The 16,266-nt window shown below is 42.5% G+C and overlaps 1 protein-coding gene across 2 annotated transcripts in view; it reads right to left on the bottom strand.

The window, feature by feature from the left end:
• map3k12.L (mitogen-activated protein kinase kinase kinase 12 L homeolog) overlaps nucleotides 1-16,266 on the bottom strand; it is a 60,840-nt gene that overhangs the window by 30,702 nt on the left and 13,872 nt on the right.

Below are 16,266 nucleotides of genomic sequence, written 5' to 3'. Positions count from 1 at the left end.
GTACTAGAGAGAGTAGCCCCTGCTACTAGTGTATCCACTCACTGTGCTCTCTCCTCTATACAGTCTTTCTATATACCGCCCCTCCTACAGTATCTGCTGCCCCTCTACCTCACATGTACCTGCTTGTCCTGCCACAATATTTGTATTGGCCTCTCTCTGTTCTTAAACCCAAAACCTTTACCCCTCTCTGTGCTCTCTGATATCTGTGCATTATTATTAGTCCCTTCCTACAACTTGTCCTGACTTTCTCCGACCTATTGCCCCAGCCCTCGATCTCCTCCACTATCCCATTTCTTAATTGTTCTCTAGTATATATATTATCCCCTCTATTCAACCTGCCCTATATGTCTCTCTGCTCTCACACATACACCAGTCTAAGCAGTCTACCACTTATATCCCTCTTTGCTCTTTAAGATTGGTGCCTCCTGTGCTGTCCTGCCAGTATGTCTCTCTGCTTTCTAGTATGTCTGCCCTTGTGCACTGCCTTACCTATATCTGTGCTCTGTATTTCCCCTATGGCCTCTAACCTCTTCTAAACAACAATCTGTCCCTGTGCTGTGTATGTTCTATATCTGTGTTCTGAATGCTGTGTCTCTCTTGTAGTCTATTCCATGTGACTCTTCAGTTCTCTCTATTGTGCTCAGTTACAGATCTCTCTCTTTTCTCTGTATCCCACATGTCTCTCTGTAGTGATCTATTTACTCTCTGTGCCTGTTTATATTTATGTGATGTGTATCCTATGTGTCTCTATACACATCATTTATGCCTTTGGCTCTGTAACCTGGAACATATATATATATATATATATATATATATTTGTGTTTGTATCCCCATGTTTTCTAATATCTGTGCCTCTCCTCCCTGTCCTGTATGGCTTATAACCTGTGTATATGGTTCCTCTCCCTAATACATCTCCTGCCCAAACATCTCCCTTCCTACTCACTCAGGACATCTCTCTTTTTGTTACTCGCATCAGTCTCTGCCCCCCTCCGCCTCAGTTATCCCAAGCAACCTATCAGCAACGGGGCTCTCGGCTCCTGCCTTATATCAGGTTGGTCTCTTGCAGCTGAAGGTGAAGGGGAACCGTGAATTGTAGCTAAACCTCAGTGACATCATTATACAATACAGTGTTGTTAAGAGGGTAGGGCTAGGGGTCTATAAAGCAAGCGAGATGGGGGAAGGAGAAATGGATGATGGATGTGCAGGGGTAGAAGTGGGAGGGGGCAGAGGGTGGGGACACAGAAGGAAAGGTGGGAGGCAGTAAGACTGGGTGTGGGTGGGGTATGGGAGGGGAAGGAGACTAGATAGATGCAGAGCAGACTGAAATAGGAATTTGTAAAGAGTGGCTGTTAGAAAGCAAAAATACATAGGAAGGTCTTCAGTGCTTCATATGAGCTACCATGAGGGGCAAATCTATTAGTATGGTTGGTATCTATTATGAAAAAAGAAAAATGTACACACATTTGGGTGGGCTCTATTCTGAGCCTACGAGGCAAGATCAGATTGAGTGTTGGCTCTGGGCCAGAACTAGAGGTAGGCAGAAGAGACGTGTCTAGGGTGCAGTGATGATGGGGGCTAGGAAACTCTTCGTATACCTCTGCTGTCCGTCAAGTCTGGACCTGTGCAGCCAACAGACAAGCCAGCAGGTGGGATTGGTGGTAGTAGATGGGGGGGGCAGTGGTTGCTGTCTTGGTAACAAGCTGAGAACGCACTAAGTGGGTAGGTTGAATGCTGAAGCTTTTGCCTTTGGGCACCCAAATGTTTTGGCCCAGCTCTACTCTTGGCTCAATTAGGAAATTCATTAACTGGTAAAATGGGCTAGTCCCATTGTTGTCCAGAAGGCCAATGACAGGACATACAGTGGAGCCTATGGAGACCAATACCTGGGATGGAGACCAATACCTGGGATGGAGACCAATTTCTGGGATGGAGACCATATAGAAACTGATAGATTTACAGCTGCATATTGGTCAGGCAGGGCAGTTGGAGAGCCCCATACATGAACCAACTTTTGCAGGAGGGACCTAGTTGCAGCTTTTATCGTCTCATGTATGGCCAATGTGACTTTAAATACGGAATACTATCCTGCTTATTTTCTACAGTTGCATGGGTCAAGGTGGCCATAGACGTAACAATTACGATCTTTCTTGGAAAAGATCTTTCCAAGAAAGATCGTTCGTTTCAATACACACGTGTAGAGCTGAATCATCAGATATACAAGTAGATATACAGGTAGAAACAAAAATTCTACCTGTATCTGACAATTCAGCACTGACAATGGCCAATGTTTGGGTGTCTTCAGCCCAGCCCGATGGACGAGCCGACCAATATCAGTCGGCTCTTTTCCCACCATACACGCACCAAATATCGTACGTTTCGTACAATATTATCTGTGCGTCTATGGCAGGGGTGTCCAAACTGCGGCCCGAGGGCCAAATGCGGCCCAGGATGCATATGAATGCGGCCCAGTTTGGTTCCCGAGGAAACGTCATGTCGCAAAGGATATAGGAGGAGGGGGGACTCTGCCCATTGTCCAGTTAGTAATAATAATAAGTCTATTTAATATCCAGGTGTCCCATATTACAGTGTATAGCTCCATCTGGTTATCCAACTGGCATTGTATTTCTTTTCTGTGTATTTCCTTTACTTTTACAAATCAAACGTGTTTGTGTATATCATGTGTGGCCCCAGACAAATTTTTCTTTTTCCAATGTGGCCCTGCGAGCCAAAAGTTTGGACACCCCTGGTCTATGGCCACTTTAAGAGTTTCCTTTGTTACCGTGCAAAGCAAAACTGCCCAACCTAATGCTTTATGACTGGGGTGGTAGATTAAAGAGACACAAAGAGTCAGATTCCTCCCATCAACTGACAACTGCATGGGTGGACCATTGGCCTATAAAAGCCCAAATCCTGGGAGTCAGTCAAGCAAACATTCCAGGAAGGCAAGAACCCATGATATCTAAAGAAACAAAGCATTCATTGGTAGAGTCTAGCTGGGGTCTACCCTAACATCTAACTGAATTTACAATTTGGTCAGTTTGATAGATAAAGGCTCACATTGTGAGGCCACAAGGTGAAGAGCATCTGAGAGGTGACAATGCTTGGCCAATAGTGCACTTTATATTTAGATTGTGGCTTTCTTGCCTGAAAATTAACTTGGTAAAGAATAGAGGGGAAATAATTTGGTTAATGGAAACCTGGTAAAGAATGGTAACTGACTGATATTGCCATGCAGCACATTTGCATGTAAGGAATTAACTGGCTGCTTTTGCCCTGAAGCACTTTTGTATGTAAGGAATAGTAACTGACTGATATAGCCATGCAGCACCATTGCATGTAAGGAATAGTAACTGACTGATATTGCCATGCAGCACCATTGCATGAAAGGAATAGTAACAGGCTGATATTGCCATGCAGCACTATTGCATGTAAAAATGGTAACTGATATTGCTATACAGCGCCAATGCATGTAAGGAATTAACAAACGGCTATGGCCCTGAAGCACCATTGCATGTAAGGAATAGTAACAGACTGATATTGCAATGCAACACCATTGCATGTAAGGAATGGTAACTGGCTGATATTGCCATTCAGTGCCATTGCATGTAAGGAATTTTAACAGGGCTGATATTGTTGTTCAGCGCCATCGCATGTAAGGAATGGTAACTGACCGCTATTGCCCTGAAGAACCATTGCATGTTAGGGATGATAACTGGCTGATATTGCCATACAAAACCATTGCATGCAAAGAATGCTAACTGACCACTGCTATGCAACACTTTTGCATTAATAAATTAAGATCTTGACAAAGGGCCAAGTGGGGCATAAAGACTGTAGAAAGGTGACAGCTATTTTAATAAACACAACTTAATTCAACTGTTTTCTTTCAGCCAATAGAAGAGAGACGCAGCAGTTGAGCTCAGGGAGGGCAAGGACATTTTCAGTAGGGGATATGAAAAGCTCAGCAAAAAGAGGTCTGACTTACAGGGACACTAGTGCTTTGCCACAAAATAATAGCACCATGGCAGTACTAGGCAATGAATTTGGGCAGCATTTCAGGGGCTTTATGGAGTTAAACAAGAGAACAGCTGAGACTGTGCTTAAATGCTCATATTTACACCCAGTTATTACCTGGGATTGTTAATACCTGCTCTGACAAAGCACAGGGTTGCTCTATCTGTGATGGTTAGATACATAATGCAGAATATGCAAGTGCCCAGCTTTCCAAGGCAGGTGTATCTGTAACAAGCAGTGGATGATTTGTGACTGTAGCCCCCCTGAGACACGTTGTCTCCTGTTTGTTTCCTGTAGGTCACATGATTACCTGACATCAAGTGCAGGGGAGTATTATGGGATAGTGCACGCTGCGGCGTTGCCAGGGAGACGCTTCCTACCAGCAGTGCATGAAGTCAGAGCTAAAGATAGCACTGACAGCAGAGAGACATTGTAATACAGTGCGTGTCAGTGTGATGGTGTGTGTTTGTGTTACTATAAGGGTCACCGTAATCCTGTGTGTCTGTGTTTGTGGGCAGCTCCTCTGCACAATAATATAGTGCAATTGATCAGTTTGGGGCAACAGAAGTGATCTGATTGACTAGGTATCTGATTTTATTGTCTGGGAATAGGTTAGCATATTTGTGTATTTACATCAGTGCAGTAGAAATGCATATACTGATATGTACATTTGTTAGGGGTTGCCCATCCCATGCCCATCATGCCCCTCCTCCTTTCAGCCTCCTCCCCATCTGCCTCCCCCTGCCCCTCGATGGAAGAGCCAGTCCACTCCAGCCAGTTCCCCAGGGGTTCTGCTTAGCAGTTTTGTTAGTCATAGAATGTAAACAGAACGTAAGATCTACCCAGTCAATGGAAAGGTCAGTGCTCACTAACCCAATGTCAAGTCCTGGCTGCCGCCATCCGTAGCTTGTGCAAGGGAAGGGAGATCACAGGACTTGCTCACATGGGCAACATCATTTATTGAGAATCAATGCATTTTAATCACTGACAGCAACAGTCTTCACTGGGTCGCTGACTCGCTCTGATTTATTAAGGTGCAGACTAGAATAAGTTCTGTGAATACAATTTCTCTTCTGTGCAATAATATATAATCTATATATAGAGGACATATAGAGAACATCCCTTCTATTGTTATATATTTGAATTTCAGAATTAAAGGGAAAATATCCCTCCATTTGTTTGTGAGCTCATTCAGTTGGGCTTGTTTAGAAAAAGGTGCATAAAGATTATCTGAACTTTCATAAATAAATATTAATGTATTTTTAGATCACTAAGCACGAATTATAAAGAGTTATGTTTAAGGATATTTATGGCTCTTGGGTCTCATGCTTCTACTGGGTTTTTACACCACTGGGTAATAACTGGCCAATCATAATGCTCCTTGGTCTCTTTCTCACTGGACCCAAATTCATTTGTAGAAGGAACATGAGCCAGAAATTTGTTTAGTCCCAGTCAGTAATTACTGTTTTCTACTGAAATTGCGTATTTATTAAAAGGGATCACTGAGACCCATCCCAAACAAACCCATTCGTGGGTTGCAAGCCATAGGTTAATCCATCAAGTTCAATCTTTTATGTCTAAAGGAAACCTGTTTTTAGGTGGCCATACAGTACATGGGCAGATCTTGCACCGATATGCCTAGCTTGAGTGGGCAATATCAGGCTGATCTAATAGTGGGCCCTAGGGCCCAATGATCGGATAACAAGGCCAGGAATGCAGGCAGTGAGTTTGAGAACCGCATCAAGAAACCGATACAGTCCTCAATCAAATGGGAATTTTAATTGTGCCCGATCAACAACTGGCAAATTTTCAGCCAGATATCGATCAGGAAAGCCCATAGATCAGGCCAATAAGTTGCCAACTTTATCTGTTGGTAGCTTTTATTGGCCTGTGTATGGCCACCCTTACTGGTATTTAATTCAGACAAAGTCCATCTGAAGCCTCTTCAATTTGCCTCAGAGGGTGGAAAATACTTTCTGACTTCATCACCTTTCTAATAAGAGATATTTTCAATAGCCCAGTATTTCCTCACTTGCTAAAAAGCCATCCAACCCCTTCTTGAAGCTATCTAATGTATCAGCCAGTACAACTGATTCAGGGAGATATTTCCATAACTTGACAGCTCTCACTGTAATAAACCCTTTCTTAATACTTAGATGGAATCTCCTTTCTTTTAAATGGAATGGATTCCCTTGTATTAGCTCGAAGGACCTACTGGTAAATAAAGCATTAGAGAGTTTAAATGGTCTCCTTGGATATTTATACATACAGTATTTATCATAACCACCCCAGGCACATCTTCTCCAGTATACACAATCCCAACTTGGCCATTCTTTCTTTACAGCTGAGACTTTCCATACCATTTAGCAGTTTAATTGCCCTTCTTTGGACTCTTATTCAATCATATCCCATTTCAGCACTGGAGTCAAAAGCTGTACAGCATATTCTAGATGGGGCCTTACCAGCTCTCTATACAGTGGAAGAATAAACCCCCCTCTCCAGTGAATCTATACGACTTTTAGTCCAGCTCAAGACCTTGTTTGCCCTTGCAGCTGCTGACTGGCATTGCTTGATACAGGCAAATGTATTTTCTACAAGGACCCCAAGTTATTTTCTCCATTATGGATTTGTCTAGTGCAGTCCCATTAAGAGTATAAGTGACTGCATATTTAAATAGAAATAAATATTATATATGTTTACATCCCAAGTGCATGACCTTACAGTTATCAACACTGAATCATCTGCCACTCATCTGCCAGTTTGTCAAGATCATGTTGCAAGGAGACCACATCCTGGATGGAATTAATTGGGCTGGATAGTTTTGTGTCATCCAAAGTCATTAATGAACAATTTAAATAAAAGTGGACCCAATACAGAGCCCTGAGGGACCCCACTAAGAACCTTAAACCAAATAGAGAATGTACCATTAACAACCACCCTCTGTACCTGATCCTGTAGCCAATTTCTTATCCATGTATAAAACAAACTTTTAAGACCAACAGACCTTCGCTTAGAAAGCAAGCGCTTATGTGGCTCTGTACTGAACACTTTGGCAAAATCCAAACCGGTTGCATTTACAGCAACCCCATTACCCCACTGTCCAACTTCTAACTAACCACTTCATAAAAATCAATCTAATTTGTTAGACATTACCTATCCTCCTTAAAGCCATGCTTTATTGCTCATAATGCCATTCTTCTGAACACAATCTTACATGTGAATAAGAATAAGAAACTCTCCATTAATATTAAATAGTCATAGCCACTGTCTCTACTTTTACACCCACACTTGCACCCCTTTAAAGGGCCAGTTACCTGGCCGGACAGAATCACAGGCAAACCCAGCTAAAGATAACGATTGAAAAGTTCCGTTAGACTCCAAGGTACATAGATCCAAGGGAATCCTCCCATTAACATGTGTCTTAAAGAGAAGTGACTTCCAGTGTTCCCTTGGCATGTTGCACCTTGGTTTATATTGTCATTCTGCTTCTTAAGAAAAAGCTGTAACTGGGGTGAACAAGTAAACAAGAAATATGAGGTGAGAAGTAGTTGTCCACGAGAGAGCTTTCCTATGAGTTAACTGGCTGCAGGATATTCTTATGACAATGGCTCTGAACTCGTGGCCTTGGACCTTTCTAGCAGGGCACATATTTAGAAAAACCTGGCAAGGGCAGGGAAAGATCAGTAAGCAAATAACTGATTGTCATGTTTTGCCTGTGCTGTTTTTTAATCCATCTACCATTACCATTATACCACTGCTACTATAGGCACCGTCTCTCCCTACTATACCTGCTATCCCACAGTCCCTTCCCAGAGACTATTATCCCACTGTTACTATAGACACCATCCCTCCCTACTATACCTGCTATCCCACAGTCACACTCCCTTCCCAGGGACTATTATCCCATTGTTACTATAGGCACCATCTCTCCCTACTCCTGCTATCCCACAGTCACACTCCCTTCCCAGAGACTATTATCCCATTGTTACTATAGGCACCATCTCTCCCTACTCCTGCTATCCCACAGTCACACTCCCTTCCCAGAGACTATTATCCCATTGTTACTATAGGCACCATCTCTCCCTACTATACCTGCTATCCCACAGTTCCTTCCCAGAGACTATTATCCCACTGTTACTATAGACACCATCTCTCCCTACTATACCTGCTATCCCACAGTCACACTCCCTTCCCAGAGACTATTATCCCACTGTTACTATAGGCACCATCTCTCCCCCTACTATACCTGCTATCCCAAAGTCACACTCCCTTCCCAGAGACTATTATCCCACTGTTACTATAGGCACCATCTCTCCCTACTATACCTTCTATCCCACAGTCACAGTCCCTTTCCTGTAGTGTTGCCACCTTTTCACCTGGTGGAATCCGAGCAGGAGTGGGGCAGCATCAATCATAGGAAATCCTGCCCGCTTTTCCTATTTTTGAAAACCAGGCAGGCAGTTTTGACCTGGGCAGCCCTTCAAAAACCCAAGGCAAAACCAGGCAGATGACAACCCTACTTCCCAGAGACTATTATCCCACTGCTACTATAGGCGCCATCTCTCCCTACTATACCTGCTATCCCACAGCGACAATCCCTTCCCAGAGACTATAATCCCACTGTTACTATAGGCACAATCTCTCCCTACTATACCTGGTATCCCACAGCCACACTCCCTTCCCAGAGACTATAATCCACTGTTACTATATGCATCATCTCTCCCTACTATACCTGCTATCCCACAGTCCCTTCCCAGAGACTATTATCCCAATGCTACTATAGGCACCATCTCTCCCTACAATATTTGCTATCCCACAGCCACAGTTCCTTCCCAGAGCCTATTATCCCCACTGCTACTATAGGCACCATCTCTCCCTACTATACCTGCTATCCCACAGTCACACTCCCTTCCCAGAGACTATTATCCCACTGTTACTATAGACACCATCTCTCCCTACTATACCTGCTATCCACAGTCACAGTCCCTTCCCAGAGACTATTATCCCACTGTTACTATAGGCACCATCTCTCTCTCTACTATACCTGCTATCCCACAGTCACACTCCCTTCCCAGAGACTATTATCCAACTGTTACTATAGACACCATCTCTCCCTACTATACCTGCTATCCACAGTCACAGTCCCTTCCCAGAGACTATTATCCCACTGTTACTATAGGCACCATCTCTCTCTCTACTATACCTGCTATCCCACAGTCACACTCCCTTCCCAGAGACTATTATCCCACTGTTACTATAGGCACCATCTCTCTCTACTATACCTGCTATCCCACAGCCACAGTTACTATTGCTGGAGTGTTGTAAGCTATTCAAAATTGTCCAATACTGAATATATTATTGTGGATTTGGAAGACCTAGATGACCCTGATCATTTTATAGTACAACTTTTGATTGTAACAAAAAGTCCTGCCATAGATTACTCCACCATGCTGGTGTGAAAATTATCTGATGAGTTTATACATTTCTTCTGCCTTGAGCTGCAGATGAAATTTACTTTCTGCACATTGTCCTGGTTGGAGGGGTTAATCCTGGGAGATGTGTGCTGCTTTGCCCTCCCTCTTTCTCTCTGTCTGCAAACGAAAAGCCTGCAAATCTTCCCCCATACATGCAGACCAGCCAATCCACAGCAAGCACTGGTCGACTCCATCCAATCAATGGGCAACTGAGTGGTAAACAGCTGGTTCTGCCACATCACGATTGGTGGGCACATGGGTTACTTAGTGCTGATTGGTGGAATAGAAGCTTGGCACAGGTGTTGCTGGGAGATGTTGAGAGGCAGAGCAATGTCTGATCATTCCAACAAGGGAGAGAGATAGAAGAAAAAACAAGTTTATAGAATTTGCCTTAACTGAATGCCCAGCCTTGAATACTTCATGTGATAGCCAGGAACAGCATGCGGCTGGCGTATCTCCAATCCTCCTGATCACACTTCTCTGCTGAGCATTCCTGGATACAAAACATTCTGAACAACCTTTCCCACACTCACAAATTTGTTTTCTGCACTTGAAATGCTGTTTTCTGCCTGCCCATAGTTACTGTACATTGACTGGATTATTAGAATAATCACTTACATTAAACTGTCTATATAAAGACAAGTAGCCCTTTCAACCCCTACAAATGCCTCTCCCTGATACGGTTACCCCATCCTGCTTGCCTTGCAAGTCTCAAAACTCCTTATCCCCATCGAAAACCTCACCTTGAACTACTTCTTCTTCATTATAACCAATCATACTGCATAGCTGAAGTCTGCCCCACAACACAACACAGCCATCCAATACCATTTGCTTATGTGGTACTATCCAGACTCCTACAATCAGGACGCAAAGTTTAACTCTAGGGCCCGATTTAGAGCAGAGGGGTAATGCAGTCCTCAGCACTGCGGCAGAAGGATTCTTAGAAGTTATTACAAGAGATGTCCAATGTATTCCTCCAATTGTTGTTGAAATAAACCTCCTGGTATTCTCTGGGGTAAGGTGTAGAACAGATATAGGGAAAAGACTGGGATGGACATTTGGGATATTAGGCAGAAAAAGCTGCATGTATAGGGAAGGCAGATGGACCATAATGAAGGGAACGGGAGGTAGTAGACAAAAGTGCAGTTGAGAAGACAAAGGGATTACTGCAATAACGTTATCTATACATAAATGGGACGCAGCAGAAGAATATGTACAGGAAACTTAGAATGATCACTGCAACAAGGGAGCTATACAATAATGGGGTGCAGATGTATAACTTTACCAGGGAAGCTAGAGTGGTGATGGTGAAGTAGAAGAACATTCACAGGGAAAGCAAGGAGATCACTGTAATAACATGGGGGATATGTAATAATGGGGAACAGCATCAGACCAAGAACAGGGAAGGCAAAGGGACCACTTTAATAACAGGGAAGCTGTAAAGGAATGTGGTGAAGTACAAGAACATAGAAAAAGGAAGAAGATTCAATAACAAGGGGTGATACAGTAATGGTGTGCTGTAACAGAACATTGCACATGGAAGGCAGCGAGATCACTGTAATAATAGGTGGTGTATGGAGGAAAGGGGTGCAATAGCAGAATGTGCACAAGAAAGGCAGAGAGATCACTGCAATAACATGGGTGGCTATAAAGGAATGGGGTGCAAAACAGAGCAGAGATAGAGAAAGTAGGAAAGTCACTGCAATAATTTGGAGTAATGCAGGAACCCAGATAAGGACAAGTGTCCTATTGTGTCTAGTGTACCCTGCATGTCAATGGCAGATATAAAAAGTGCATGGAACTAGTGTTAGCTGATATCATCATGCACCAACCTGTGATAAAGTTTGATAATGAATATATGCCCCTGCCTTTGTATCAAGTGGTGATTTTAAGCTGCATTGCAATGATCTCTGCAGATATTAGATACAGAAAAAGGCTCAGGAACAACATTTCAGGGCTTGGCATCCTGCAGACAGAAGTTGCTATAATTTTTACTTGCTTTTCTTGTCATAGGGAAAATATACTGCTGATTACTTTGCCTTCCAACTTCTCTCAGCAACACCTGTGCCATGCTTTCATTCTCCAATCAGCACAGATATCCCCACTTGTGCCCACCAATCCGAGTGCGGCAGAACCAGCTGTTTACCAGGCAGTCGTCCTATGATTGGTAAGAGGGGCCAGCGATGGCAGTTGATTGGCTGTTCTGTGTGCATGGGGGGAAATTTGCAGAGCTTCTGTGCGCAGACAGGGTGTGAGTACTGCACAGTGCACCCAAACAGCATAAATAAAAGATGCTTGCCAGCCGTTTTCCTCCCTCTGTGCTGACCTCCCTCCAGCACACACCGGACACTCCCTGCCTCTCAACAACCCCCCCCCCCCCCCACAACATCAGTTTGGGGCACTCTCCAATGAAAGCAGAAGGAGCCAATCTTCCTTTACTTCTGCCCCTGGATTCGCTAATCATGAGGATGTGGCCAGGCAATGGTGGGGAGCTATTACAGAGATTTGCAGCCCTTATTGGAGGGTTAGTATGGGAGTTGGCTTTAAAGAGGGAGGGTTAGAAACACATCAAGTGGTGTGATGAGAGAAATGAAAAGCAAAGCCAAGTACATGGGAGAACACGTGCATCTCAATGCCACCTCACTGTGTCAGAAAATCTGAATCTCTACCTGTGTGCCAGTGGGAAAGGGATGCAAGCAAGGCTCTCTGGCAGCTGGTACAGTCCCCAACCTGGGCATCTCATATGGCTAACAGTGAATGATGGGAAGGCATACAGTCATCTAATACAATTGTCACAAAACTAAATCATTTAACATTTGAAAGTCACAGCCTCATAGCCACAATGTATAAAGTTATGTCATTTCAGGAGCTCTCATCACACTTTGACCCTAAATTTTAGAATCAGTCCCAAGTAAAGTATCATTCTATGGCTGTGCCCTTGAATATGGCACAGTAATAGTTAATATGTACTGAGCTCTCAGGAACACGTGAGTTGGATAATCCTTAGATATATTAATAATAATAATAATAATAATAGTTACAATAATTGTTTATAATGCTGACACTGCAGGTATGCAATACTGTAAATCTTTTATGTTGTGAAACACTGTAACAACTATAATCTCATCCATGTTTAATGTGTAATTTTTAATTATAACTGATGACATGACAAGTCCTATGTAGAAGAATTCTGTAGGCTACTCTGACTTCATTCTGGGCATCAGCGTTGTGTGCATTGACTTCATTAGCCCGACAGGTTTTTCAACATGACACTCCTATTATTTATGTGCCAATACACAAATACTAGCTGCTAGATAGGTGCTCCATAAGTTCATGTCTAGGACCAAACAATGCACTTTCTTATTCAGGGCATGTTCAGATATTGATTTGGAAGGGAGCAATGTCTATCACCCAGAGGCAGAAAGGGCAGCATGCCACAAACAAGCCCCACTGGAATGTAAGCAGACCAACAGAAACAGACTAATAGGCACTTGTAACCCTCATAGCCCCATAGCATATTAGATATTATGTGGAGCACAAGAAAAAGTATCATGTCTCCTTGACTACAGAAAAGTGTATACTTGTGTATACATAAACATGACAGATAGGGTACTTATGCAGCAGTTTCCATGACAACAGGTACAGTATGCCCAATAAACGACCCATTCGTTGTTGTTGTTGGACTAATGCTCCCAGTATTCGCTGGAGTCTGTCAAAGAAGGGAGGGTAAAATTGCAATAAATGAGACATAAACCCTATTTAGAATGGAAACACTGAATTAATTCGATATTGTATATATAAAGGGAAATTGTCATCACAGAAAGGTTGCGCTACAGAGGCTTGGAGTATCAGCCTTACCATGGGTGTTCTTTGGAATGAACAGAGCTGAACAATAGTTATGGCTTAATACTCACTGAAATGATGTCTAGAGGCTGGAGTGTCCCCAAATAGATCCTCATACGAAGCAAGCATTTTATAATATATACGATCTAATACTCAGTTCTTCAGGGAAGGAAACAAGCCCATCTGAACCCCACTAATGAAACATGTAGGGAAATCCTGAACCTGATTGCCCTTACTGTAAATAAGCCCTTCCTATGCTGATCACAAAACCACCAATCTTCCTGTACTAATGCATATCATTGTCTCACTCATGCCAGTAACTCTTCTAATTTCTAGCAAAGTGACCACTTCTTTAGGGTCGGAATGGCCCTGTGGAAAACCATTCCAATCAATGCTTGGTCTATCGGGTTGGTATCTATTATATTTAGCACTGTCCATATATCACTGTTGTGAGAGTGGGTCCTCAAAGGTGTTGGGACCTAGGAGGCCCAGGACAAAACTGGACTTCTATTGGACCATTAACTAAGTAAGATAGCGCTACAGCTGCTTGCAGAGGCAGAACCAACTACAGTCAGTGTGGTTTAATCACTTCACTTCATAAACATAGGGCACAGCATAGGAAAAGGGCACAATCAAGCAGATTAGTACAGGTTTGTAGATAGATACGTAGATTACTGATTATAGATACAGATAGATTTAAACCCCAAAAAGTCTGGGAGCCCTTATCTGAATAGTACCTACAGGTTAAAGCTAATATGATGCCTGTCCTTCCAGTTAGTGGCTTGGCTGATGCAGAGGAGTATGCCATGTGCATGTAATATTTCACTGGATCGTTCTTTTTACTTAAAGGAAAACTATACCCCCAAAATGAATACTTAAAGGGATACTGTCATGGGAAAAAATATTTTTTCAAAATGAATCAGTTAATAGTGCTGCTTCAGCAGAATTCTGCACTGAAATCCATTTCTCAAAAGAGCAAACAGATTTTTTTATATTCAATTTTGAAATCTGACATGGGGCTAGACATATTGTCAATTTCCCAGCTGCCCCAAGTCATGTGACTTGTGCTCTGATAAACTTCAATCACTCTTTACTGCTGTACTGCAAGTACAGTTTGATATCACCCCCTCCCTTTTTCCCCCAGCAGCCAAACAAAAGAACAATGGGAAGGTAACCAGATAACAGCTCCCTAACACAAGATAACAGCTGCCTGGTAGATCTAAGAACATAACTCAATAGTAAAAACCCATGTCCCACTGAGACTCCTTCAGTTACATTGAGAAGGAAAAACAGCAGCCTGCCAGAAAGCATTTCTCTCCTAAAGTGCAGGCACAAGTCACATGACATGGGGCAGCTGGGAAATTGACAAAATGTCTAGCCCCATGTCAGATTTCAAAATTGAATATAAAAAAATCAGTTTGCTCTTTTGAGAAATGGATTTCAGTGCAGAATTCTGCTGGAGTAGCACTATTAATTGATGTGTTTTGGAAAAAACATGTTTTCCGATGACAGGATCCCTTTAAGCAACAGATAGTTTATATCAAATTGAATGACATATTAAAGAATCTTACCAAACTGGAATATATATTTACATAAATATTGCCCTTTTACATCTCTTGCCTTGAACCACCATTTCGTGACTCTATCTGTGCTGCCTCAGAGATCACCTGACCAGAAATACTACAACTCTAACTGTAACAGGAAGAAGTGAGGAAGCAAAAGGCAGAACTCTGTCTGTTAATTGGCTCATGTGACCTTACATGTGATTTATATGTGTACACAGTGAATCTTACGATCTCAGGGGCCGGCCCTTATTTTTTAAAATGGCAATTTTCTATTTATGATTACCCAATGGCACATACTACTAAAAAAGTATATTATTATGATAATGGTTCATTTACATGAAGCAGGGTTTTACACATGAGCTGTTTTACTCAGTATCTTTTAATAGAGACCTACATTGTTTGGGGGGTATAGTTTTCCTTAAAGGTGAAATTTAACAAGACTTTTCAGACTTGTGTTATCAGGAACTGCAACCAAAGGAACAAAATTAGAGTGCAGTGGTGGTAGCCTAATATTATAGTCTGATAATATTATCATCAGTAATTTTCCTCCTGTCCCTTATTACTTATAGAGACCATGTATATATTTGTACTTGTTTATCATATCCCTGGTCCTTCTAAGACTCCCCTTACTGACATTGTTACCTTTGTATTAATACGCAATCAGGTACCGCACAAGTAACAAGACAAACGGGACTTAAAGGCACCAAATTAAGATCATACGGTCTACAGAATTCCTAGAGCCCAAAGGGTAGAATGGGCTGACTTTAAATAGGAGAAACACCAGGACACAGCTGCACAGAAGCTATTGTGTGGGTGTTTTATTCTCACTTAAACAGCAATGAATGAACGTCTGAATTAGCCTTAAACTGCGCCAGTCTCTGCTATGTAATTTATTTATTAGGAAATATGTCCTTAACATCAAAACATGCTATTTCTGTGAGCCAGGGAAAGAGAATGCAGGCTCGAGTGTTTGTTTTCAGGCCACAGATTGGCTGACAAGCACTAGAGCAGGTCCTTCAGCAATTTAACATTACTACTGGCTGCGGGGAGGGGGGACAATTTTGAGTATAATTTTGAGCATGCTACATTCTGGGCCTGAGGCATTGAAAGATACTTGCTTGTGGTCACAAAAATGATTTCCAGCTGTTGTTGAATTGCAGTTCACAAAATCCCCCAGCTGGAAACCGATGCTGGGAGTCGTAGGCAGTAGCAAATTCATACAGAATGTCTTAGGAGAAATAGCACACTGCTTATTGCATTAAATTGCACAGTAAATGAGATATACTTTTTATTTATATTAAGAATATTTGACCTTTGACCAAAAGCCATTAACACGAAATTATTCCTAAAGTCAGTGTAGCTTTTTGGCA

Source organism: Xenopus laevis, chromosome 2L (genome assembly GCF_017654675.1).
Source record: "Xenopus laevis strain J_2021 chromosome 2L, Xenopus_laevis_v10.1, whole genome shotgun sequence".
NCBI classification, from domain to species: domain Eukaryota; kingdom Metazoa; phylum Chordata; class Amphibia; order Anura; family Pipidae; genus Xenopus; species Xenopus laevis.
This window is presented reverse-complemented; position numbering and strand designations above follow the sequence as displayed.